At 34.0% G+C, this 27,037-nt stretch overlaps 1 long non-coding RNA gene and 1 pseudogene across 4 annotated transcripts; both read right to left on the bottom strand.

Annotated features, from left to right (window-relative positions):
* Window positions 1-259: 259 nt before the first annotated feature.
* LOC125273092 lies at window positions 260-26,259 on the bottom strand (annotated as a pseudogene).
* LOC125271654 lies at window positions 8,356-10,389 on the bottom strand. Of its 4 annotated transcripts, none has more exons than XR_007185685.1 (4): window positions 10,347-10,389; window positions 9,332-9,413; window positions 9,097-9,172; window positions 8,356-8,957 (listed from the first exon to the last, which is right to left on the bottom strand). It is a non-coding gene; the product is annotated as an uncharacterized LOC125271654 (long non-coding RNA). The 4 variants fall into 4 exon arrangements; XR_007185683.1 differs by lacking the exon at window positions 10,347-10,389 and adding an exon at window positions 9,573-9,722; XR_007185684.1 differs by lacking the exon at window positions 10,347-10,389 and adding an exon at window positions 9,577-9,715.
* Window positions 26,260-27,037: the final 778 nt, after the last annotated feature.

The following is a 27,037-nucleotide window of genomic DNA, read 5'->3' as shown; positions in this document are numbered from 1 at the left end:
AGTGCAAACATTGAGTATATATTTGTCAATTTCTTCAAAAATGTGTGTATATAGAGGACACATTATGTAGATTCAACACCATAAGAAACCTTGGAGTTTTCAGAAATTCTTTTGAAAAAATCATCACTGCTTCATCTAGAAAAGAAAATATTACAATAATATAAAAGGACTTTTTATTACATAATGCACAATATTCAAAGTAAAGTTGTCATATATGTAACTGTAACAGTATCATCATCTTATTTAAATGTCATGTGCTCTATTTATTGATATTTGGGTTACCCTTGAAGAGGCTGAGTACAGCGCTGTAGGTCAGAGAAAAGAGGAAGAGGAAGATGAATGAAGTGGCAGTGGACCAGAGACTTCTGAACTCATCCTCCTCCAGAACATCTTTATTACAGTTCAGAGCAAAACCCTTCTCTGGCTCAGGTGGCTCCCCTGGAAAAGAAAACATGTACATGGGGCATATGAACAGTAAGCACATTGTGCAGTCCATATAGATGCAAGCATAAATCACACAATGCCTGAATTTAAAGTCCAATGAGTCTTACTAGGCTTCTAGCTAGTGCATAATTAAGCACATGGTGGCAACATGCATACTGTACATGCTTCACATACATTCATTTGCACACACAGCTAAATATGTACACAGAAGAGACAAACATGTAACATTGTTATCTGATACTCATTGTTTTTGCATTATACCATACACTTTATAAAAATATTCTCAAGCACCCCCCCACCCAAGTAACTTCACCTCAGACATTAACTAATACTGATACATATAAAATAGTACACATAAAGTACCTATAAAATATCATACATCCTTACAAACAAAACATCTGAATGCCTTATTGATTGTAAATGGTCAATATTTACTGGTCAATATTACATAAGTAGGCTTTACTATATATGTGCAGAGTCAAAATATTCTCATTTATCTAAATACTGTTAAAACAGGACCAGACAGTGAAGCATGCAAAGTTTCTGATTATAATAATGAGAGCTGGACTAAATCATGCAAAATTGCAAACACAGAGATTTATTGCTTAATATTGTAAAACAACATAAATGTCAAACCAAAATGAAATTATTTTGGATTTGAAACATAGAACATGAAACTGTTATATCAAACAACATGAAACGACTAACAGCAGGTACAGTAAGCACAGGGACAAAACATAAATGTGCAATTTTAACAAAAGCATCACACTCACACAGGTCAGATTCATTTTTTTTGCTCTTGAATAACTATTGATTTTATTTTCACATTATGGTATTACTATGGTGATTAAGTTTTTGTTCATATTTATTTTCATGCAATAACAAATTAAGCATACTTTTGAGTGAAATTTGGATTTGAAGTTTGACCCATGCAGTAAAGTGATGGAGGCAGAACAATGCACAAAAAACATCAAACATACATAATCTGACAAGTGAGAAACAGGGAGCATAAGCATTGGTAAATGTACGAATGAACAGATAAAAGTTATCAATAATCTTTGCTACAAACTGGACATTCTGGACACTTCGGTTTACTTTGGCTTGTTGAAACTTGTAATGGAGCGCTTGTATTCTCCATGTTGGGGTGTTTGACTGCGCAGGTGATGGTGGTTCGGGGGTCCTTCATACTCTTGTTTTGACATTGTTAGGATGCTGAGAACCGATGTGGAGCTCTTTCGATGAATAGGAACACTGGTTGTGGCATCTCAGTGTAAGACTCATTTCGCCCACTTTCCACATGATATAGACATCGCCAAGTTTAGGGCTTGTGACCTCACACACCAGAGAGACATGATCTGTGTCTTTGTTACTATCAGGTCTGTAAATGGTAACATTGGGTGTCTTTTCATCTGAATTAGAGGAAGTGATAAAGATTCATTAAACAAACAGAAGAATCAAACTATAATGAATAACAATAGTGCATCAAGACGGTCTAAGCATTTTGACAGCGAAAGCATTTCAAACGGGTTTGCAGGCAATAAAATTATTTCCAACCTTTCAACATTTGAGCCACAAAGTCAGTTATTTGAAAGATTTAAACTGAATTACCTCCTTTATTACAATGGATTTCCTGCTTGATGTCTCTGTCACGGATGGTGCAGGTGACAGTTTCACCATTAAACCATGAATTTGTATCAACTGTGAATCTGTGGATTTTAATATACTGTGAAATGTCCTGAGAAAAGCTGACACTGCCAGGCCCCAGCGTGACTTCATTATTCTTCACTTTGCACAACACTGAAGCTTCTTTCACTTTTTTTTCATCTCCAGAAACAACAGCTTGCAAGACAACTGTATTATTGACAAATACTTCACTTTCAATTGGTGGCTTCAGTGTCAGTGTTAATTTAGCTACAAGGAAGCAAGAAAGAAAATATGACTTAATGTGTACATTTGGATGTGTGAATTGGGATCAGCTTAAAAGAATATATCTTTGTGTAAATTTGAAATAGAAGTTCATTCATTCATTGCATATGTACAAAAGGCAGACTGTACAACTGACTGCACATCTGTTGCATAGATTTAGGAAGAGAGGTAAACATAAAATGAAAAAAGAAATAGGAAAAAAAGAAAGCTTTTCAAAGCATTCACAGTCCTCAAGAGCAAACATACCTGTATATTCGGCCTCTCTCTCTTGTTTTCCCATCTTGTGCTCAAACTCGCATTTGATTTTGGCACCCGTCTTCCATTCTTCAGCACTGATTTGCAAAATGCTTGTGGCGCTATATAAGGTTACTGAGTCGATCTTCTTACTTGTGTCATAGGTGTTTATTGCATTTGTCACCTGATTTTCATCCTTAAACCACTTAAACGAATATGTTTTAGGTGAAAACTGCTGGGCTAAACACAAGAAGGTTGCTTTTCCATTTTCTAAATCCTTTTTTGTAGGTACTGTTAAGAAGACAGTTGCAGGCTGATTTGGCTGTGGGACTGGCAACATACAGGAGAAAGCAGAGAGGAGAGGACATGAAAAGCACAAGAAAATAGAGCAAAATGCTTTATTAAGCAAAGCATATAGGATGCACCTGTAGTTTGAGTTTAAATGTCAATGTTAAATGTTGAAGCCTATTTATATGTAAATCTCTTTTTTATTTGTTTATTTTATAAAGAATCTCATATGCTGTTGTATTCCCTGGCATGAGGTAGGGAAAAAAGTATTTCTGAAAACATAAGCCTATTGTGTGTTTTTCTGTAGTGAAACCATTCACTGTCATCAGATTTTGATAAAGGACAACTGCTTCACAAACACAAAAATATAACAGCAGGTTCATTGGCATTAAACAATTAAACCAAAGAGTGTGCTAAAAGGTCCATTCAAAAATAGCTTCCACGAAGAAACATCATCGTAATCTTGACCCACCAGCAGAGAGACACATGAAGTAGCTACAATGTCCAATGTAAAACGTTAACATTTTAGAGACTTACCTGGTCTAGTTATCTTATCTCGTACAGTGCCCATCGAATTTGAAGCTTCACATGTGTAAGAGGTTTGAGGTTTCCATTCGCTGTTTTTCACACGCAGTTGGCTAAATTTACTATAGCCTCTGTCATTCCCGAACGGTCGATGCTGCACGAAATCAGTCAGCAGTTTATTAGCGGGATCCTTCCATTTGATAGTAAGCGAGTTCCAGGGGAAGAAACCTTTTGTCATGCAGCCGATGGTAAGGAACTCAGGTTTAGAAGAAAACTGAGCCACGCCGGAGATTGACTTCGGCGCAGATGGTTCCGCTGTAGAGACATTACATATTTCTCAGACAATATATAGGCTACGACCTATAACATAATATATGCAACACTGCTTATTTATTAAACAGCTATATTTCAAATTAACTAATAAAATAAAATACATATAATATTGATTGAGATTAAATTATTTTACGTGAGAAGAAATACACCGAGGCGTATCTTTACTTCGCATTAGAGTCCTATATAGGCTACTCTCTCTCTCTCTCTCTCTCTCTCTCTCTCTCGTAAGACTGGTCATAAGTTTTTTAAGTAAGTTATTTTAACAGGGGTCTAATTTGAATCCAAAAGTAAGACCCGTTGGTTAACTGCTTGATCAGACTAAGACAGTCTTAAGAACTAGGCCGCGTAATGAAACATAAAATCTCGCGAATCAGAGGATTTTTTTTTCTTCAGATACAATATGTAAAGGTTTATTAAACTCATTTTAATTTATGGATAATGACATAATGACTTCATTTTGAAACAGTTCTCGTATTGTAAATTAAAAAATAATTTGAATGAAAATTCCAACCTTTTGAGAATTTGAATTTGTAGGCTATAGCATTTTATAACTTTGAACTAATTCAAAAACAAATAGAGTAAATAAACAATGCAAACAAACACCCCTCGCACTGTTAAAGTTTATCTTTTATTTTCATTGTAATTGCAATTATTTATTGAATAATTTCCGCCAAATACCTTCTTTTAAGTCTTAAATTGCCCTCTTCAGGCATTGACAACTTTCTAAATCAGTAAGCAACGCCAATTATTATTATTATTATTATTTTAGTATCTGGATGCAATCAATAATTTAAAATATAACACTTAAAATATAAGCTTAAACGCGCCAGAGACGTTGCAGACTTTTATTTATTCTCTGGCTGTTTTCAGTGTCTAATATTTGAGCAGATTAAAGCAACACATGCGAGAGGAATGAACAATGAAACGAGTCGTTTAAGAATAACTACTATTATTGATTTTTGTTTGTTTTTATCAGCTTTATGCCTACAGCAAAATTATAAAATTATGTGGTCTTTTAAATTGTCTAGTGAAAATACCATTTCACAACAGCTATTAAGATAGAAAACTCACTTAAAGATATATAATAAAAAAAAATAAGAAATAATAAAACACGCGTGAAATTTTGTCTTATTTTACGATAAATGTCCTCGCAATTAATGATAAATTCTTACTGTTTGTTACGGTGACTGTGGTGCCGCTTCCCCAGTAGTCGAAAGCCCAGTTACACAATATTCTTTTAATGTTACAGAGCAGTATAAAAATACAACGCTCAGAGTCTAGTGAACGACCTGTTGCCAATTTCTTGTTTTATTTGAATGCACAAATCTAATTATTTAGAATTGTAGTTATTCATAATTAATGTGAATCATAATTGCGTTTCTAACAAAACACTTAAGGCCAATGTTCTGACTTTAATTGCTCTAATCGCAGAACAAGAAAATCGCCATTAAAATGTTGCTTTAATGTAAAAACAGTTTTTCGACAAATTAACTTAGCACACATTTATCGTACTTAAATCAGATTTTGATTTGATAGGTGAGTATTTTTCTTACCTGACGAGACAGTGACCGTGGTTCCTTTTCCCCAGTAGTCAAAAGCATTGTCACACTGACACTTTACCCGGGGATATTGTACAAAAATAGCTACTATGCAGCGCCGTGCACAGACCTTTTGAGAGGCATGTGCTGAAACTGAAAAAGAGCACCCCCCTCCCCCAAATAAATAACACAAAATAATAGTCTCAAAAGCTTTATAATTTATTCACTATTAACCCTTTGATGCACAACATGGGTCAAAAATGACCCATTTCATTTCGAAAATTTCATTTTCTATATCTTTGCAAGAAATTAATTTCATCATTCAGTATTCCAGGTATTCCTCAATTAACTTCTTTTTGATCATCACAAATCCTCATTTTAATTTTTTTTTTCTTACTTTTTGAATAAAAATCATTTTTGTATCACTACCCTTCTAATGCGCAACATGGGTCAAAAATGACCCGTATTCATTTCCTATGCAATTTCAATCATGGTTGAGTGTTTCTTTGCTAAATCTATAAAAGAAATATATTTTATCATTCATTTATTCCAGGTATTCTTTAAATATCTTGTTTTTGATTGTCAAAAATCATTATGTTCATATTTTCTTTTTTACTTTATAAACAAACACAGTTTTTGTATGTCCACATCAATTTTACACACATGGGTCAAAAATGACCCGTATTCATTTCCTATGTTATTTCAATCATGACTGAGTGTTTCTTTTAAAGAAATGTATTTTATCATTTATTTATTCCAGGTATTCCTTAAATATCTTGTTTTTGATTTTCTACAAATAATTGTTTATTTTTTTCTTTCTTACTTTATAAACAAACACAGTTTCTACATCAATTTTACACACATGGGTCAAAAATGACCCATATAGAAATCTTTAATATTTGCAAATTTTTGCAAGTAGGAACATATTTACTGCAGACAACTGTTCATCTGCCACACATTTCACATCTTAACAAGGCTACTTTTGTATATTTGATGGATACAAGTCTTATTATATTTAATATATTAGGCTATATATTTCATAATTTTTAATTTTTTGTCATAAATCAATGCAATTGGTCATCCTTTATGTCTGTCAGCGTTCCTGAAAAGTAACAGTTTTGGACATATACAACATGGGTCTAAAGTGACCTGAATGAGTTATTTTCTATATTGCATATATTACAATAAATTAATTTCATCATTCATTATTCCAGGTATTACTCAATAAACAAATCCTTATTTAAAATTTTTTTTTGTGTCATTATCTTTCTAAAGGCCAAAGTATACTTCACGTTTTATGTGTACGTGAGGGTCAGCATACAGATTTTTGTAACTTTTTATAATTTCCACCAGATTTCTGTAACTGTGTATGTGCAACCTGCACATACACATTTAAATTGTGTTCGACTGTGCACATGAAAGTATACTTTCAGCTTTTTTTACAGTGATGTCATCATCCACCTCAGTTCTGTTGAGGACCAGCCGCTAACACTCTAGATAAAGAAAATCAAAAGCACAAGAATATTCAAATATTCAAATTCAAATACACTTATTATATATTTTCACTGTTGGACAGAAACCTTGTTCAAAATGTTACTTTTCAGGAACACTGATAGATGTAAAAGGTGACCAGTAGCATTGGTTTATGACAAAAAATAAAGATTATGAAATATAATATATAGCCTATTATATGAAATATAATATGACTTTCATCCATCAAATATACAAAAGCAGCCATGTTGAGACGTGAAATGTGTGGTGAATGAATAGTTGTCTGCAGTAAATATGTTCCTACTTGCGAAAATTTGCAAAGGTTTCTAATATGGGTAATTTTTGACCCATGTGTGTAAAATTGATGTAGAAATACAAACGCTATGATTTGTGAAAATCAAAAACAAGATATTTAAGGAATACCTGGAATAAATAAATGACAAATTACATTTCTTTCAAAGATTCAGCAAAGAAACACTCAGTCATGATTGAAATAACATAGGAAATGAATACGGGTCATTTTTGACCCATGTGTGTAAAATTGATGTAGACAAACAAAAACTGTGTTTGTTTATAAAGTAAGAAAGAAAAAATGAACATAATGATTTTTGACAATCAAAAACAAGATATTTAAGGAATACCTGGAATAAATGAATGATAAAATACATTTCTTTCAAAGATTCAGCGAAGAAACACTCAACCATGATTGAAATTACATAGGAAATGAATACGGGTCATTTTTGACCCATGTTGCGCATTAGAAGGGGTTTTCATAGCTTGCGCATCAAAGGGTTAACGACAGTTTTATATATATATATATATATATATATATATATACATACACACAGGGTTTCAGGGCTTATTTAAAACTAATTATACAGCAATCTTCTGTGAGCCATGTGCTTGAAGATGTTTAGGCTATGACTTCACTGTGATCCACTGAGATGTCCCTCTCAACACACATTAATACACACACATTACTTTCTGCATGATAAAATATAAAGAAGCACAGTGATCTGGTGATTCTATAATGTTTTTAATTTGTACATTACTGTAGTAAAACTATGTTTATACATGTGAAGACGAGCGGGGAGTATACTAGATTAAAAAAATTATCTAGAGTTCAAAAACTTCTAAGAACAAACAATGTCATCTTTGCATTAAAACTGACATAATTGAGCGAATGACACTTAATGACAGTTGTCATAAACATGCATAAAACCTCCTTCATATTCATGACATGTGTCATGTCATGATTATGAAGGTGTCATGTCAGTCTTATGCACACCCCTTCAAGTAAAGTGTTACCCTGTCAGTCAAACCTCTTAAAGGGTTAGTTCACCCAAAAATGAAAATTCTGTCATTAATTACTCACCGTCATGACACATGTCATGAATATGAAGGAGTTTTTATGCATGTTTATGACAACTGTCATTAAGTGTCATTCGCTCAATTATGTCATTTTTAATGCAAAGATGACATTGTTTGAGATGTCTTTGTTATGCCAACTTGACATGAACCAATACATCATAACCTGTCAGTGTCTTTGTCATGACAACTTGACATTACCAAGACATCATATCCTGTCATAAACACACTGTAAAATGTTTATTGTCAAATTAACAGTAACTTACTGGCAACAATTATCCAGTAGTTGCTGTATTTAATACCACAGTAAAATTACCGTAAAAATAACTACAGTATACTAGTTTTACTGTACTGTACTGTAAAATAAAGTATAATGCTGTACTTTATTTTACAGTATGCTTAAAACTACTGTAGTTATTTTCACAGTTAATTTTTATTTATTTTAAGTTAACTGTTATATATTCAATAACACAAATTATTGCTTCAGATCAACTTTATGTAGGTTTCATCTTTTATATTTCTGAACTTCAATACAGAAATTTACCAGCATATTAATTTCATCAATTAACAAAATACAATTAATTCATACCACTAAAATCACATTAACACATTGTGCCAGTGGAAAATAAATGTTGGAAATATAAAAATAAAGTTTGAAGAGTTAAAGTACTTAATTAGTAGCAGTATACAACAATAACCAGTGAATACATCTTACATCTTAAAACCACATGCCATAAAGAAAAGGGTCTTCTTTATTGCGACGACTCTTCCCCCCTGTCTCACGATGGTTCAGCCCGTCTGCCAGCGCCGCTGCAGGAAAAAAATGCTGTCAGCACGGCTTAACTGGGAAATGAGCGCCAGCACCAAAAGTATTTATACCTTGAAGTTGCAAACAACATTGGTACAAAACAAAAAAAAAGTGATTACATGCGTTTTAAAGTTGACCTACCATTTTCACGAATGCTTTTCGTCTTCATAACGACTCTTCCCGCCTGTGACTGTCTCACGTTAGTTCACGTTAGCCGCTGCGGGAGGAAAGAGCTACTTAGTGCGGCTTAACAGGGAAATGAGCACCCGCTTCGATGTTCTTACGGATATTTATAAACTAAAACATATTTATACCTTGCAAACAATATTAGTACAAAACAAAAAAGGCGATTACATGCGTTTTAAAACTGACCTACCAATTTCAGGTAGTAGGCTTTTTGTCTTCACAACGGCTCTTCCCGCCTGTCACGCGATGGTCCAGCCGGTCTGCCAGCGCCGCTGCGGGAGGAAAATTCTAGTTAGTGCGGCTTAAATGGGAAATGCTCACCCGGTCCGATGTTCATACATATATTTATTAACTCAAACGTATTTATACTTTGCAAATAACATTTGTATAAAACAGATAAGGCAATTACATATGTTTTAAAGTATACCCACCTACCAATTTCACGTAGACTACTCCGTCCTCGGACTTTAAAGGGCACTATGCCCCTTTTTACAAGATGTAATATTGGTCTTGGGTGTCCCCAGAATGTATTTGTGAAGTTTCAGCACAAAATACCCCACAGTTAATTTATTATAACCATTTGAAAATGTCATTTTTGGGGCCTGTTTTAAAAAGAGCTGTTTTGGTGTGTACCACCTTAAATATAAATGAGCTGCATATCCCCGCCCTGCCTTTGGATGAGGGCGTAACTTGCATACCTATGGCAATAAACAGTCGTTAGAAGCAGAATGGCTGAGAGTGAGAGACCCGCTGTTTTGAATGGCATTCAGCCGTACATGTTTGAACCGGAATCAGACCCAGATGTTGAAGAGACTCCGGCAGAAGAAACACAATTGAGAATGGAGCCGGACGTCTCTGAATGGTTATTTGATACATTTATGTACTTATAGAGTTTTAATCGCGTCCCCTTTGCAATTATGGATGTGCAACACACACACACACACACTGTGATAACGTTCGCGCAATTTTTTGAAACTACAAACACAAATACTGTGATAACGTTTGCTAAGTGAACATACACAGTTTTTAATACAATATCTTTAAAAAATATATATATACGTGTGGATACACACTATACAAACAAGGTTTAAATTATATACACAGACATTCTACGACGACGACAACAACTTTAGACGCATTTGTTATTGAACTGGCTGACATCGACTGAAATGACTATTTGCTCAAAAAACATTAAATACACTTACTTCTTCTGGAGGTGACGTTGGATCGCGAACAGTAGGCAACGATCCACACTTGAGGATTAACTTTGAAGCAAGACCTGCTTTGAATTGACCCTCGTTCTCAAAACAGTCAGTCAAAAAATGATTCGCGCAAACATAAACGTATTTTGGAATTTTGAGTGGCGCCTTTCTTTCGTAAATAAAATCCATCCACTGCGTTTTCAGTGGCTCTGATGTCGGAAGTAAGTGAAAACTACTATGTTCATTATTACATCCCACAACAGAACACTTATGTTTCTTAGGAGACATTACCGGCTGTCGTTGAAACAATGGAAGATGGTTGACAGATCACCGAGGTCGGGGTCTATGCCAAAACCAGATTGTCAATCAAACCACGTGGGTGGGGCTTAGCGCAATTCTACGTCACAGTGAGAGCAATCTTAGAACAGGGCGTTCTGAGACAGTGCTTATGAATTATTGAGATTGTAAAAAAACCACTGGGTGGATTTTTCTCATTCTAGGGTGGTTTTGCTCACACACTGCCAACACACATTTATGGTCAAACACCATGTAAAAGTGAATTTTGCATAATAGGTGCCCTTTAATCTTCACCACGCTGCAGGAGGAAAATGCCAGAAAATGAACGCTTACTCATGTATTTTTATGGAAATGTATTAACTAAAACGTAGCTTTATATCTTGGAAATAACATCAGAATAAAACATAAAGTGAAAAAAAAGAAAAGTTAACCTACCATACTGTTGTGGGCTTTCATCTTCATGATGAGTCTGTCATGCATGAGGAGGTGTGTGGTTGTTTTTCGCGGTCATTTAGTAGCCTACTGTATTTACATATACAGTAGGCTAATATTTTCCCAGAATGCATTGAAAATCTACAGTAACATACTGTACACAGCTTATACTGTTGGAAACTGTTAAGAATACAGTAACAAGCTGTGAAAACTACAAAATCTACAGTAATATGCTGTACTCAGATTCTACAGTAGGGAACTATTGAGAACACAGTATAATACTGTGAAAACAACGGAAATCGTTTACAGTGCATGACATAGCAGATTAATTATCAAACTTAAAAAACTACTTAGCTTTATGGGTTAACATTACATTACATTATTTTGGTAACACTTCAGTATAGGGAACACATATATAAATGATTACCTATGACTTTTCCCTCAATAAACTCCTAATTTACTGCTTCTAAATATAGTTAATTGTTACGTTTATGTATTGGGTAGGATTAAGAATCTAGAATAAGGTCATGCAGAATAAGGCATTAATATGTGCTTATTAATTACTAATAAATAGACAATATTTTAGTAATATGCATGCTAATAGTAATGAGCAACTAGTTAAAAGACCCTAAAATAAAGTGTTACCATTATTTTATAACAGTGTCATCTTTTTTAAGAAATTTGAAATTGTCTATTATCTGACCTTCTGTTGGAGGAAACTAAAAAAAAAAAAAAAAAAAAACATGAAATGAAAAATATTCATGACGCTGTTATAAAATTATTTGTCATCTTAATGACAAGTTCAATTTGTACTACTGTAGTTGAGGTCAAGATAAATGTTCATGACACTATTATAATGGCCTCATGACAGCCAATGTCAAAACCAACCACATGACAGTTTAATGTAATGTTAACCCATAAAGCTAAATAATGTCAAGTTGTCATGACAAAGACACTGACAGGTTATGATGTGTTGGTTTATGTCAAGTTGTCATAACAAAGACATCTCAAACAATGTCATCTTTGCATTAAAAATGACATAATTGAGCGAATGACACTTAATGACAGTTGTCATAAACATGCATAAAACCTCCTTCATATTCATGACATGTGTCATGTCATGATTATGAAGGTGTCATGTCAGTCTTATGCACACCCCTTCAAGTAAAGTGTTACCGGTAAATTTTGTAAATACGTCTAACGTTTTGTGACAAGACTACTTACCTGATCTTCAAATAAATAAAAACAAAATAACAGAAAATATCAGCAATATCTTACCTGAGGCAACGGTGACTTTGGTTCCTTTCCCCAGTAGTCAAAATAGTCGACACAGTGATGGTGCCTTTGAGTTAAATTTACGGTAAAATACTGGCAGCTGTGGTTCCAGCCATTTACCGCCATTTTACGGTTTCAACACAGTTTTTCCATTTTACAGTTTCAACACCGTTTTTCCATTTTACGGTTTTAATTACGTTTTTCCATTTTACAGCTGCGCTGTAATTTCACAGTAAAATACTGGCAGCTGTGGTTCCAGCCATTTACCGTAATTCTACCATTTTAATACTGTTTTACATTGTACTTGCAGCAATGGTTACAGCTATAATTCTACAATATAGAAAAATGAAAACAATAAACAATACATAATTAACACATCTCTAGTATATCTAGTATATAATGCAAACAGACTATACAACAGTTTACAATGTCAAACTATTTTTCACTAGATGGAGAGAAAATAAATAAAGAAGAAATGGTGCATCATTTGCTATTTATTAAAACAGGCAAAAAATAAGCATTGACAAATTGGCTGAAACTGAACCAAACTGATTATCAGCATAAATACAAACAATAAGTTAAAGGATTAATTCACCCCAAAATTAAAATTCTCTCATTAATTACTCACTCTCATGTCATTCCAAACCAAACCCGTAAGGCTTTCGTTCATCTTCCGAACACAAATTATTATTTCCGTCCATTGACTGCCTTTGTAACTACCACTTTGATGCTTCAAAAACTTCATAAAGAGATCGGAAACCTAATCCATATGAATCGAGTGGTTTAGACCAAATTTTCTGAAGAGACTTGATTGCTTGTTGATGAAAAGATTTAATTTAGGCTTTTACTCGCATGTAAACATTGATCAGCAAACATAAGCAGAAGCTCAACATAACTTGAATAACGCACAAGAACAAAACTCTTCCGGAAGCTCAAACGTGCTGAGTAACCAATGAGGTTCATTCTCGAAGCAGGTTAGGTTGAGCTTCTGCTTATATGTTCTCTGATCAATGTTTACGTGTAAGTAAAAGCCTAATTTTTTTTTAGGCTTTTATGTATCTCCTGATGATCTGGTGCAAATTGATTCACTAGCAAATTGCATCAAAGACATAAATGACTGGATGTCACAAAACTTCTTACAACTCAGCCAAGATAAAACTGAAGTTTTGCTTATTGGATCAAAAGCACAGAGAGAGAAATTGATCCCTAAACGAAATGTACTCGGATTAAACCCAAGCCAAGTGGCAAAAAACTTAGGAGTTGTCTTTGATTCTGATTTTAATTTTAAAGCTTATGTACGTAATATTACCAAAACAGCATTTTATCATCTCAAGAACATTGCTAAAGTAAGATCATTTCTCTCTCTAAGCAACACAGAAAAATTAATGCATGCATTTATAACTAGCAGGCTTGACTATTGTAATGCCCTTCTTACTGGTCTACCAAAGAATACAATTAACCAATTACATTTAATCCAAAATACTGCGGCTCGAATATTGACAAAAGCCAAAAAGAGAGATCATATTACACCAGTATTAAAGTCATTACACTGGTTACCTGTTAGTTTTCGTATTGATTTTAAAAATCTTTTATTAGTTTATAAGGCATTGCACGGACTTGCTCCACTAACTTTGTAACTCGTTACCCCCAACACTGGACATAGACGTATGTAGCCAAGTACGAAGATGTCTGTGGCAGAGACTCAAGAAGAGAATTTGAGCGAAATGTCCCTCCCAACCAAGCACCAGCGAGGAGGTTGGTAGAAACAGGTAGCCTAGTGCATCCCAAATGTTTCAACATTAACATTTTAATATAACATTATAGTCATTATGGCCTTTAGAAAAATGTTTTTTTGAGGAGGTGGGGTAGTGCACAATAGGTCCCTGTGGTGCGGCCAAAGCTTTTGTCCTTAATGGCATTTTTTCCTTACATTACTTTTACTTTTATACTTTAAGTAGTTTTGAAACCAGTACTTTTACTTGAGTAAAAAGCTTGAGTTGATACTTCAACTTCTACATAAGACTTTTTAAACCCTAGTATCTATACTTCTACCTGAGTAATGAATGTGAATACTTTTGACACCAGTGATTATTTTAAATTGAAATATTCTACACTATTGCTGTTTTTGATCAAATAAATGCAGGATGAGCTTAAGAGACTTTTTTCATAATACTGCTTATGTCACAGACACGCCAGGCTCCAGCACCGTCCAATCACAGCGTGCACCATCTCCGGAATACTAATCACCGCCACCTGCACCTCATCAGCACTCTCATCACCAGCACTATTTAAGACACTCACACACACAGTCACATTGTCCAGTCTCGTTTACATCAAAGGACTTACCTGAATGCTTACCTTAAGGACTCCCTTCGCTACTTACCTGTCTTCCTTGTCTCCAAGTTCCCCTCTTCGTCTCCAGTCTGGTGTGAAATGTTGTCTGCAGTCATCGGCTCCATTCAGCAAGTATCACTCTCCATTGTCACCCTGCAACCGCAAAAGGACAGTATCATTCTCCATACTATTCATCTGTCATGAACTTGCATCTGCTTACTCACCTGTTGTCACCAATATCCACTGCTTGTGTTCAATAAACTACCTGTTAACCTATCTCCTGTCTCCTGGCTGGTCCTATTGTAACAGCTTAATTATCAAAAATGGTAATATAATAAATTCTTTTCACGTCACCATTTCGCCAGCCTACAATTCACATAGTAGGCCTGTAGGTGGCACTTGGGCTTCATTGACTATGATACAGTAGCTTCATCAAATAGTAAACAGTAGCAATATGCATAAATGCAGTAAATTAATTCAACACTACTTGCATACCATTAATGCAAATTTTGTTGCTGCATGGTTTTGTGCAGTGCATTGTAGTCAGTTTCATCCATTTTGTCAGTGATGCATTTTGATTTATAAAATGAGAGAAAACGCAGAAATTGTTCCACAAATGCCAACATGTCTGTCCATGTAACTTCTGATTAATGAATTTGAAGGCAAAATTACCGCTCCACTTCACATTGTCCAATGAAATTTGAACTTGTTGTGCCTGATCACGATTGGTTGGTGTATTATACATGACAAACGGGCATTGATGAATTATGTAATTTTTTAAAATATGTAATATATAGATTTTTAATTAAATTGACACACTAGTTTTGATTATTGATGAAAAAAGTTTTAAAAAATGTTTGGTTTGTTGTTTTTTTAAATTAAGATTAGATTTTTGATTAATTAAGTGATGAATGAGCATTACTGATGAACACCTGCTGTTAACAAGCGGAATCACTGAACAAAAGATAATCCTCCTTTGCTAAGATCTTGAGAGATATAATGTCTTTTACCTTCAGGTGATTTCATCTAAGACTGTGGCTGAAGTCAGTTGTAGTTCTTGTATTCCTCTTTTCTTCATTGATTCTGCTTGTTAACAGAAGGTATTCATCACTAAGGCTCAATCATCCCTTAATTAATCGCTTAATTATCTCATTAACTTTAACTCTGCTTCAGTGTTACTTTAACACTATTTAGAGAGGGACGTAAATAAAACGTAAATAAAATAACACTTTCTTTTTTTTTTCTTTTTTTTTTCCAAAGTTGCATTTCTGCATAGAGCAACTTGGAAGTCGAGTCTATGCTGCACAGCTGAGGAATACAAGTACTAAAAAGATTCTACGCTCAAAAGACCACAGCAGAGACAGTGATAGAGTTGGAAGACTACAGATCTGCCCACAGGGTGAGGCTGTAATACTTGGAGTTAGTATTAATGATCCTGTGTCGGACCAGCGTACACCTGAGAAGGATGGTGAGAGTGTATAGATGCTGAAGACCTGGTGCTCATGTGTGGTTTAAGGTAGTGATAGTAGCTTCTCCCATACTTCGGGAGGGGAATTACCAGAGAGTATTGAATTGTATTAGAAGTATTCGAGAAGGGAATTATCTCTACTGTAGTATTGTACTGTATTATATTCGGGATGAGGATTTCCCCGAAGGTACTGTAGTACTGTATTGGTATTGCAGTATTGTATTGTATTATATTCGAGATGGGAATTACCTCCAAGGTACTGTAGTACTGTATTGATATTGTAGTATTTTATTGTATTATATTGACAACTGGAGGTTGTTCGAATTGTCATTGGTAAAGACAGATTAGTATTGGGAATTTCCACGACAAGGTATTTTGAAATATGAAATATAAGTAACAAAGCAACAAAGCAAGTCTAGTTCCAGTGGAAGAGTGACTTCTGACTCGACGTAGGATGTAGGAATAGCGTAAGCTTTGATGCCTCTCGCGGTTCAAAAGAAAAGGGCTGTGCAACAAACTCAAGCTCCTCTTCTCTTATATCAAAATTTTTCAACATTTCTCTTTAAAAATTATCATTTTCCTTTGTGACCACTGTTTTGTTTTGCTCTATCCTCTGCGCTTCCATGTTCATCGTTACATCATATGTCAGGTCAGAGGTCACTTCCTCTTCTGCTTGAACTAGACTCGCGTACGGCCGTTGCTGGAAGCCAGCTATTATAGTTTATAAAGTTTTATATATGGACATTTTTCTTTTTAAAAAAAAACCCTTTTACTTTGCTTTAGAAGGAGCTGTATGCATTACTTTTATGATGGATGGATGCACTTTTTTGGGCTTCAAAATCTTGAGTGCCATTCAGTAATATTATAAAGCTTGGAAGAGCTATAGAGAAGAAAGACATAAACTTATTACTTAATAACAGTTCAGTCAGGAGCTCAGAGGTTTTATTCTGACAATAACACCAGGAAACACCTGCATATTGGTGGAAAGAATCTATCTGATCTGTTAAAAATATATTACATAAACAGCCAGTTCACTGTAAAACTGAACAGTGAAATTAATTAAATGAAATAGGTTTGTTTCACTCAAATAAAAATGAAAGTTCATTGTACTTAATAGAAAAAAGTTGTAACTCAAAATATGATTGTAGTAAGCTGAACTATGATTGAGTTGCAGCAGATTTCTAATTCCCAGTATACTTTGCATCAGACTGTATAAGGAAAATAAATGTTGAAATGAAGTATTATTTTGTGTGTTTTTGCACAAGATTAAGACATAAGTTACTGTTAAATGTTGTGATTTACAGGCAGTTCTGTTATGTTAGTTTTGTAGGGTTACCATTGTGGTGAAGAGTAGAGCCTGTGGTTGGGTTGAGGATGGACTGCAAAACTTTTAAGACCACATATACTGTACGTTGTTTGATTATATACATGAAAATATACAATGACAGTCTCTTTGATAATTATATAGCATGTGTTATTTGCTATCTAACATTTAACCTAGATCTGAATGTGATGTTTATGTAAATTAACTATATGTAATTAATACTAAGAGTGGGGTGAAGCTGAGAACTGTGAGAGCGAAAGGATGCCAGTGATGTGACTGTTAAAGAGAGACACCCCCACACACACACACAAATTTTAAGTTCTACTAACATAAAAAAGTGTGTTTGCTTAAAATGTTTTGAATATTCTGAACTTATTGAGTTTTACAATGCTCCTCTTCTGATATCATTGCTTTGTACCAATGCTAGTTTTTGCTTAGTCTTATGTAACTTTATTACTTCGAACCATTTAAACCATTTACGGCAATCGTTTTCCTCAAACCATTTAAGTAGCTATATAGCGGTTAAGAATTGGTTAGATTTGTTACCTGAATTGAAATTGAATGAGTGGAATAAACTTAAAATCTTTAAGTTGAGTTTACTCTAATGATTGACTAAACCAACACTAAAATACAAGTGAATTTAACTTAATGTATATGAGTTTTCAGTACTCATACTTATTGGTTTTAAAACTTAAATGGTTTACAGCAATTGATTTCCTCAAATGGTTTGAGTTACCGTATAAGGTTTTACAGTGTAGCCATTTTAGTTTAATTTTAGCTCTGATGTTACAAAAACAGTAGATGAAGCATATACAACACTGATACAAGATTTGATTTTAAATACCAACAGCTCTCAGATTATCAACAGAACAATCTCTTCATTTACACAGCTAAATAATGTTTCTGCATGATGGTTCTACATGCAAAAAAATACATTTTGTTTCTTTTTTTTTTGCATGCGCTTCTTTGAGTTTTACTTAGTCGCAATGTGTTGCAGAGTAAAAGGTGCATCTCCATACATAGATCATATTATGTCGAGGTTTGCCCCTTAACACTATTGTACAAGATTGAGAAGATTTGGACCCAAACTCTATTAAAGCCCTTGTTTTGTGTGTGTGTGTTTGTAAGAACAGCTAGATTACAGATCTTTTTTTAAATTTCTGTTCTATTTCCAAATTGATATATCGTTTAGGATCTATATTTGAACTGTGATGCCAGTTGTTATGCTGTATATGACCACCTACAGATTTTTCAAAAACTTAATTTTTGTTTTTTTAATTTTCTTGTAGATTCTCTGTATGAAGCCTTAAGGTAAAAAAAAAAAAAAAACAACAACAACAAACAAACAAACAAACAATATATATATATATATATATATATATATATATATATAAATATATAAGGAATAGAGTAACACATTATGGATTGACTATATAGTGATAATCTGCAGATGCTTCAGACCTTTTTGTAGTGGACTGAACTACTGTGCCCCCGTATACACAGAGAGACGGTCCATAACAAAAACAAACCTCTCACAAAAGAGCTGTTCATACAGTATGTCACATCCTGCTGTTACTTGAAAAGTGTGGTTTTTACACAAAGTAAATATTACGTTTAATGCAAAATATATAAATTATCATGTTAAACACCAAAAGTCAGTGAGCATCTTTAGAGAAGAAAAGCATGACAGCTGGATTCACTATATGATAATTCATTTACAGACCTTTTTGTAGAGGACTGAACTACTGTGCCCCCGTCCATACACAGAGAGACGGTCCATAACAAAAACAAACCTCTCACTAGAGAGCTATTCAGTCAGATCCTGCAGAAAACAGTCTAACTTTAAGATTAGCAATAATTAAATTTTCATGTCAATGCCACTATTTAATAAGCCAAGAAAGTGCTAGTTTAAGTTTAGAACATATGTATAACTGTATAATATGAATAAATGTATAACTTCAAAATTAAAATTTGAGTTTTTTTTTTTTTTTAATAATATAATCTAAAATTGCAACATAAAGAAAATTCTAAATTTGTTGAGGACTGTTTTAAGATCATTGTTAATTGTACAGGGTTTATGAAGTGAAATGTTTCACTGTGGCCACTCCATGCACAGTGACACAGGCCACCTCAAATACTCCTCATGCAACACGCTTTATAACAACATCTTGATGCAGCGCATTTTTCTTTTAGCTGCAGGTTCTTGAAAAGCAATGAAAATTTGTAAAGGCATATTTGAGATGCGCAATGCCAGTATTATGCCATACATTTATTTAAACTAGAAATGTAGCCAAAATTAAGCTGAAATCTACTGTTTTAAACTTTCTTGCTCCAGGAATGTTTCAATAGCTTTCGATTTGTTACGTATTAGCCTATGTACATGTGTAAATCATCGTGGTTGTAGTACTAGTTATCACTGTGGTGTAAAGCCAGACAATAACTAGTTTCAGTTTTTATAAAGCAGCTTAAGAGAGAATATTCAGACTTTTCAGGAAATTAAATTGGTGCTTTTAAAAGCAAAACATATTTTCCATAAAACTTTAATATTTTATTCATTTTGATTAGTATTCCTTAAAATTACATCTGATTACTAGCTATCCTATTTCCAGATGTCCACGATAGTGCGAAACCCTGACTGTTCAAACACACACAAAAAATAAATTAAAATAAATAAATAAAAAGTGCATGTTTGAAGAGGTTTAATAAGAAGAGCCACTGCTAAGAAAAGCAAGTCAAAAAGTTCCATAATTCGACAGTGACTTAGGCTATTAAATTCGTTCATATATAAACAGACCATTCATTTAGTTAAATAACTTAAGCGGGTCTACTGCCCCTATTGGGTAGGTCTACGGGTTGGTGTATGCCGGCCCTTACAGTATATTCAACTGGCGACTATGATAGTCATTGCTTAAACTTCTAACAGTAAAATCTAACAAAGACCTTACAAAGTAACACACAGGTAAAAATCACAAATAATATGTATCAAGACCCCATGAAAACAAACAAAACAGTCTGTAAATAAATATACCGTAGGCTATATATTATTGCTGCCTTTAGGCCAATCTCTCTCTCTCTCTCTCTCTCTCTCTTTTTTTTTTTAAATCAACTGTACATGTCGTGTTGATGTCTCAAGATGTTGCTTTCTCGCCCTCTAGCGTTTATATGCGGGTTTACAGGCTTCTCTGTTTTGACATCACCATTGCTTTGACTTAAAGTAAATTTGCACCCTCAGAGGAACAACTTTCTTGACTTTATATTTCTAGTAGGCTAATATTCCATAATAATAATTTGGTAACATTTTACAATAAAGTTCATTAGTTAAACATTAATGTATTACAGTTTTTCTCAGTCGCTTTGGTGCATTTCTCACATCACTATTTACATTTGCACAACAGTTAATGCAGTTCTCAAAACAATTAGTACAAACTGCAAAACCTAGTTGATAACCTGCAAAAGCGTGTCACTTGCTCAAAATGGATAGGTCATTCCTCAAAAGCAAGTATTCGTGTCAATGAAAGTGTCAGTGTCATCAAGATGAAAAGTCCTGACACCATTGTTTATGAACAAGATAGTCAAATGGCTTTGTCATGTTTTCATTATGACAGTTTACTCTGTCAATGTTTTCCAATGCAAAAAAGTCAGATCTTCGTGACACTACCTGAAAATGCTCAAGACAGCACTATATACTATTTGCACAGCCATTTGAAAAATACAGTAAAGTTACACATTACTGTATTTAGTGAGGTAACTGAGTACAAGACACTGAATATGTATGTTTCACATTTTTACTGCATATGCTCTTTGCAATTCTAATTTGTTCACAGCATTGTGCAAAAGAAAAAATACACCCTTATTTGCAACAAACATAAACTCCCTTTGGGTAGAGCTGTGCACAACTGTAAACAATATTGCAGTACACATGGCAAATCTTTACTGTAACACTACTGTACACTACAATACACTAAATGTGTGATGCAGTAAAGCTGTACGTCTAAATGTAAAATGTACAGTGACAAGTTCTTGTCCCACTGCAAGCTTCATGTATGACACGATGACAGTAGTGCAGTGCAGATTGTTTAGTGCTGAATTACTGTCCATTTATACACACCTGTTCTCCCAACGAAATGTTTGGATAATTGAATTTACAGTGGTTCTCCCAACATTTGGCTGCACCCTTCGACCAGCCTCAGCCATTGTGAGGCCGTGATTGACAACATGATCCACAATTGTAGCCCTGATTTCATCAGGGATCTGCCTATTGGCCTCTTCTTCCTCTTCCCCTGTTTTGTCCCCTTCCCCTTCCTCCCCGCACCCTTACCCCTCTTCCATGAGGCTGACCTTCCACTTCTGTGTCACAGTATTGTAGAAATGGTACAAAATATGTCCTGCTTGGTTTGTATATGCTTGTAAAGTGGGGGTTTATATGATTCAGCTCTGACAGTGATTGTAGAGAAGTGGCTTATCATTGGTTGCAACTAATGCTTCACACACCCCTTCTCATCAGTGAAAGTTGAGATTCACTTGAGAGAAATTGTTCAATTTAGGAGACATTTTCAGGAAAAAAAGATTTTAAAAAATGTTTAAAATTTGCTTGACAGATTTTGACAACTAGTTCAACATTTTTGTATGTAATGACTCAAGCAATGAAATGAGGATTATTAGTTTTATATGGAATGACTATTCAGCATTCACAAGTATAGTTAATTTTGACTGACATGACATAAGCAAATGATAATGTTATAAAACAGCAGAGAGTTGTATGAAAGCAATTGATGCATGTCCAAAAGCATTTGCAATTTGTTCAAAGGAATGAGAAACTGCTACTATGATGTGCACAAATGACTAAATATTGTGGAGGTTGAACTAACTGTTGTGCAAATGTAAATAGTGATGTGAGAAATGCACCAAAGCGACTGAGAAAAACTGTAACTAACATGAACTAACCATGAGCAATACATACTATTTACTAATCTTTGTTAACTTTACTTAACTTTACTTGTTCATTGTTTGTTCATGTTAGTTCACAGTGCATTAACTAATGTTAACAAGATTTTAATGTATTAGTAAATGTTAAAATTAAAACTAACAGGTTAATAAATGCTGTATAAGTGTCACAGATCCCTTGTCTCCCGAACTCCATTTCCCATGATCCTCGTGTTTCCACACCTGCACTCACTTCCCTCGTCATCTCCCCATCATCACAGATCATCCTCACCTGGACCTCCTCGTCAGCACTCCCTATATATATGGACTCACTCCCTTCGCTCCTTGTCCGTTCTCTGTTGTGTTTATGTGTTCTATGGTATTATATTCCTTGATAATCATTAAAGTCTATTATTTGTGGCTCTTAGTGAACGCTTCATCTCTCCAGCACATACACCCGTAACAATAAGTGCAGTTCATAATTCATGTTAACTAATGTAGTTTACTAATGTTAACACTTTACAATAAGGTTAATTATTTATCAATAATTTTAATTGCGTTTCATACGAAATATGTGAAATATTATGAGTAATTATTAATGACACATGCTTTGTTTATATTTATTTCTTGTGTTAAGTAGGTGATGGAAATACAACCCCACCCAAAAAAAAGTAACTATAGTTTTATTCAATAACAGTGATGCTTTTGGCAGATGCTTTTATCCAACGTGGCTTAAACTGCAATCAAGATATACAGTTTTATCATATTTTATCATGCATTCACTGGGAAATAAACCAACTGGCATTGCTATAGCATCATGCTCTATGCCACAGTAAATATTTATTTAGGAAAACATAACTCAGTCTTTTTTTTTTTGAGTCACATCTGAAATATCTTCATATAAACATATTAGACCATATTCCCCAAATGTTAACAATTTAATGGAGTTGTCTTGAACAAACAATATTATATTAAAGAATGATGCTTTTTTTTTTTTTTTTTTAGGGTTTAATGATTTCCCAGCATGCTTAATGGCATTTTGCTTCGGTGACTTTATTCATTTTTATAGCCGCTGTTGTTTTTGTTTGACTGAAGTGTCTTCAATTTTCAGACTGCACATCTGAAGATTCAGCTGGTTCTTGCTATTATCTCTTGAGGTCTTAAATATGATGCAGAATGGGAGAAGTGGAGGTATTTTTGTTTGAATGGATTGTGATGAGAAAAAAAACATACTTGAAGTGCCACCTATATGGCTCAAATATAAAGAGAAAGACAAACCCTCTGTACTACTGCACAGATCACTGAAATGTTCTAATAATATTTTGGCCAATGAAGCTGAAGAGAATCTACAAAGAGAGCAACTCTTTAATTCCCAGGGATGTAAATGTTCTAGTCATGTCTGTCTGCACTTCTGTTTTTGATTGGCGCTGCAGTCTTTTGTCTAACTGTGACTCTTTTGCACAGTAATAAACAGCCGTGTCTTCAGTCTTCAGGCTTTTTATCTCCAAGTACACCATGTTTTTGCTGGTGTCTTTTGTGATGGAGAACTGGCCTTGTAGAGACTGAGCAAAAACAGTGCCAGTGCCACTGTCAATTCGGCCAATCCACTCCAGTCCTCTCCCTGGTTTCTGACGGATCCAGTGCATCCAGCTAAGGGAGAGTCCAGAAACCACACAAGATAGTGTGACTGATTCTCCTGGTTTCTTTACTTCAGAGCCAGAAGAGGTCAGTGATTGACCATGTGCATCTGGAATTAAGACAAAATGTTCACAGAATTAAAACAGCATTGGTTTTAAATATTCATATTTAGAAAGTTGCTTAATGAGATCGATAAGCAGATTTAAACTTACATGAAACCAGTACAAATATAATAATATAACTCAGATTCATCTTCCTCTAAGACCAATGCAGTTCCATGCAAAAACTGTGTTTCTGGTGTGTGAATAAGCTTTTAAAATTGAAGCATTTATTGAACACAGAACAGACGATGTTTCAGACTTCATTTGATTAAGGGAGGGTCTTAATCTGCTGCACTGCCCTCACTGTTAATCAGTGATCAGATGAAGATGGGAAAAACATACGTGTATGTGTGTATATTTTGTATATAATATAATATAATATAATATAATATAAGTTATAAAATACACTTTAATAGATTTTTGAAGTAAATTTTAAATATAGTAAATTTTAACTTTATTATTAGAAGAAAAAATCATTACAAATATATTTAATTATATTATTATACATTAATCTATATTATTATGACTAAAACCCGATAAGTTACGGTAACTCAAACCATTTGAGGAAACCGATTGCCGTAAACCAATAAGCATGAGTACTGTAAACTCATTTACACTGAGTTAAATTCACTTATATTTTAGTGTTGGTTTAGTCAATCATTAGAGTAAAGTCAACTTAATGTTATTTAAAAGTTTATTTTATTAACTCAGTTTGAATTCAGGTAACAAATCTAACTATGAAAAATCTAAGTACATTTGGAAGTACACTTTAACCATATTTCAAAGACAACAGAAGCATTTATGAATGTACTTAAAAAGATTAAAGTCCCACTTAAGTGGGTCAAAAAAATCACTTTTAAATCACTAATTGCATTTAATATAAATTTAAACTCTAATACAATTGAATTAAATTACATATGCATTTAGTTTTCAAAAACATTTAATTAAGTATTTTAAAATATATTATTCGCATAATAAGTACACTTTATAAAAGTATGAAAAAAGTGCACTTCTTTTTCATAAGGGATGTTGTTTGATTAATATTTCAAGCTTAAATTGCGTTAGCTGCTAATACTGTAGATCTGTGTTGTTGTTGGAGGACTGGTGCTTGTATGTGATACCCTGAGGAGGGTCTGGCTAAATGAGGTCCGTGAGGAGGACGGAGGGAGACGTTTTGACATTTCAAGATGTGACTGACAGTGGTGGTTGTTGCACTGATGTGTGACTTTGCTCATTTTTGAGCGTCACTACAGCAATTAAAGCAAGAGTACTGTACATTTGAATGAATTGATCACTTTTTGCCATGGAGTTACAGAGACAATATTGTATCAAATTTTAGAAATTTTACATTGGATGAAAGGAAAATAATTAAAGTTAGAAACAAATAAATATAAATAGTAAGTAAAAATGTGATTTTTTTTTTTTTTTTTCACAGAGTCTGCGTAAATAAGATAATCAGATTCGGAACTTTCACCAGTGTTTACTCTCCCAATCCACTCCAGAGCTTTCCCTGGCTTCTGCCTGATCCAGTGCATGAAGTACTGTGTCATTGTAAAACCAGATATTTTACAGGAGATCTTCACTGTTTCTCCAGGTCTCTTTATCACAGCAGGAGACTGATCTAATCGGATTTCATCACCACTGATACCTGTGGAATAAAAGACATAAATCATATTAACAGTGAGCTTCTATCATAGTGCTGTTTTCCAGAATAACACAAATGTCAAATTTACCTTGTTGAGAAACAATCACCACAAATATGAAATGCCAGATGCTCATTGACACCATTGTTAAAACGTTTGCTAAATGTAAATTCTGCTTCTATTCTTTCAGTGGACAGTGAACAGTGATCTGGATTTGTGTGTTATATAGAGGTAAATCATCACATTTGCATAGTCTGCTTTCACAGGCCTTGTACATGATTATTATTATTAATGAGAGGAGGAGGAGTTACTAAATACAGAATTGTTTATTGTGGACTTCAATTTATCTGTTTCTTCATGTAATTTAAATGTCAGTATGCTGCATGGTTGTTTAGTATAATTTATAATGTAATACAATAATTGTTTGATAATTATTAAGTCTTCAGAAACGGGTCATGTTTAATATTTAAGTTCGTGACTCCCTCTTGTGGAGCTCTGCTGCTATAGTAGACTATATTATATAATACACTGCGTTCCAAATTATTATGCAATTGACATATCAGTAAGATTTCTGTAGAATAGACATTCAGATTTTAGTTTTTCTAAGAAAATGTTTGTTTGTTTATTTATCCATGTCTTTTTAGATAATTGGTATCAATCTCAGACAAAATAATTTGCCAGATCTATGGAAACTCTACTTAGAGGTTGTTCCACATTATTAAGCAAGTCACAGTTCTCATGCAATATGGGGAGGAAGAAAGATCTTTCTGAAGATGAAAAGCATGAAATGGTGCAATGTTGTGCAAAAGGCATGAAAACAACTAATATTGTGTGAAACTGAATGGAGATTATCGAATTATCATAAGATTTGTGAGTGATTTAGAGCACAGCAGAACTCAGTCAGATAAAGGCTTATTAATGAAAGTTCCTGTCAAAAAAAAAAATATTGTATTAAAAGGGCAGCTATAAAAAAAAAAAAAAAGCCAGTGTTGAGCAGCAAACAGGTATTTGAAGCTGCTGGTGTCTCTGGAGTCTTGAGAGCCTCACCATGCAGGCTGGCAGTTGTGTGTAAAGATGCATTTTAGACACCACTAACCAAACCTAACAAAGAGAAACATTTACAGTGGGTGTAAAAATACATTTTCAAACAGTTTTATTGCTGCTGTGTTTTTTGCAGCATGGGATAGTGCATAGTGCATTGTACAATAGTGCATTGTACTATGCACTATCCTCCTTTTTATACCATAGCTGAAAATGGC

The sequence above is a fragment of the Megalobrama amblycephala genome, linkage group LG7, assembly GCF_018812025.1.
Source record: "Megalobrama amblycephala isolate DHTTF-2021 linkage group LG7, ASM1881202v1, whole genome shotgun sequence".
NCBI classification, from domain to species: Eukaryota; Metazoa; Chordata; class Actinopteri; order Cypriniformes; family Xenocyprididae; genus Megalobrama; species Megalobrama amblycephala.
The sequence above is the reverse complement of the archived record's forward strand: the minus strand, read 5'-3'. Positions and strand labels throughout refer to the sequence as shown.